The sequence below is a fragment of the Penaeus monodon genome, chromosome 21, assembly GCF_015228065.2.
Source record: "Penaeus monodon isolate SGIC_2016 chromosome 21, NSTDA_Pmon_1, whole genome shotgun sequence".
NCBI classification, from domain to species: domain Eukaryota; kingdom Metazoa; phylum Arthropoda; class Malacostraca; order Decapoda; family Penaeidae; genus Penaeus; species Penaeus monodon.
Window position 1 is genome coordinate 22,655,995 of NC_051406.1, and position 1,998 is coordinate 22,657,992.

General features: G+C 42.5%; 1 protein-coding gene across 1 annotated transcript in view; it reads right to left on the reverse strand.

The window, feature by feature from the left end:
• LOC119586348 (pre-mRNA 3'-end-processing factor FIP1-like) overlaps positions 1–1,998 on the reverse strand; it is a gene marked incomplete at both ends in the record, with an annotated part of 14,764 nt that overhangs the window by 5,049 nt on the left and 7,717 nt on the right.

Sequence of the window (1,998 nt, forward strand, 5' to 3'; positions counted from 1 at the left end):
TCAAATGCAATCCCTAGCCAGAAGGTCAGTCTTGGGGAGTCTTTCTTGTGTGTGTTGGGGGGGGGGGTCAAAAGATCAGCCTTGTTTGTCAATTTCGTCATATTTTGCTGAGAGATCAGTATGTTTCCAGCAGATGTTGATAGACTGTTATGAATAAGTTCCATCTGAGGCTTCTGGCGCTGTTCCTTTCTCCCGTTTATATTCTTTGAAGATCGTAGGAGAATAGCAATCTCTCCCTTCCTCCCGCAGCAGCCGTCGCTTCATTGATGAACAGAAAAAGCAGATAAGAGACATGATAGCAGCGTGCATTAGCGTTGTTATTACAGGGGAGATTCAGTATGTTGAGTGCAGTAAATAGACCTATCTAGGTGGGGGAATCTTGCAAGAATATATGAATGATATGAGAAGAATTCTAGTCATTTCTTTGGCGTTACAGATGGGCTGTTGGATATCATTCATGCCTTCTTGTTCTGGCGTTTGAGGTCTTACTGTTGGCAGAGTCGGACAGCTGACCAGGTGAAGTAGAGGTTCTGTGACAGGAGTGTTGCACAAGTGGCAACTTCTTACAATGCCTTCAGAGATTTCCCAGTGGCGCCTAAAACCGAGGCGTATACGGTGAATATCTGAGGCTAGGAATCTGCTATTCGATTTCAAGGTGTCAGCAGGTTCGTACTTCATGATATCTCTATACATACTAGGAAGAGGAGTGGCCTCTTTTTCTTCTTTGCCATTAGTATCCAGCGAGACCGGTATGGCTGGGATTCCAAATAGCGTGGGTAAGCCTGCTCTGAGAGGGAAGGTTTTGTAGCTTAGAGAGGATGGACGTATTTAAGATACTGTTTGTAATGTCCCCACTGTTGGAAGAGAACCTTATTTATGGCATAAAGTTCTGCTTGCATGCTAATAGCCTCCAGGCTGCTGAATATCTGGGGGTTTTATCAACTATAGTGGCGTGATCCGTGCTCTAAAGACCCATCTGTGGATAATGCCAGTTTGTTTTGCGATGTTGTTTATTATTTATGCGTTTTGAATTTCTGTAGTAGAACAGAGATCGTTTCTTTTTGGAAGAGTACTAAATTCCATAATGGCTGGAAAAGGATTCCAGGGAGGCTTTGGGTGCACAGTTCATGACGTAAGTCTTTGTCTTGGGAGATAATTGGTTTGTCTGTTTTACTTTTTTGATGGCGCCAGCAACACTTAGGTGCCATGTATGACCAGGAATGAGCTTTCATATTAGAGTAAGGAAGGTTCTGATTTTGTTTTTGTTTTTATTGAAATTTAATTGAGAACAGAGAGCTTCGCCTTGTGCCCAGTGGCAATCTGTCGGACTCTGAGGTGAAGAGAGCTGAGTCCAGTTTCTTGGAGTAGGTTACTTGCTCACATAGACTGTCCTCATGGCTCTGTTTTGAATGGTTCCCGTTAGCAACCCGACAACTTTTTGGTAGTTGTGTGTGTAAACACCCACAGCAAAGCATATGATAGCAATAAAGACCTTGAGCAAAGAACCCTGGATATACAGGTGAATAAAATATACACCTGTATGGCTTCTCCAGAGGTAAGTCATATATATCGCAAAGAGATGTTAAAAAAAAGAATAGAGAGAAAGAAAAACTGATGAAAAATCTATCCGAACCAAAAGCCAGTCCCGTTCGTCTCAAAAGAAAGTGCAAACACATGTATATGTTTACATAGTTTATTAAAGGCCGCATCACAGTAGCACTTTTTCCGTCTTTTTTTTCGTATAAACTTTTTGATCCGATCGCACTGACAGAGAGCTACCGCCCTCATGAGCATGGCGCCCACGTAAACAAACAAGTCGAGTCCCAAGAATCGATGGAACATCCCCATACATATCACATTATCGGAAGTAAATATCTTTATGAAAAGGATATTCAAATTCAAAATTAGTTCCATATCCACGTGGACGTGGGGGACACGTTCGCAGAGAAATATGCTTATTAAGCCGCGGGATGATGCGGTAGGTAGCCAGATACTCTC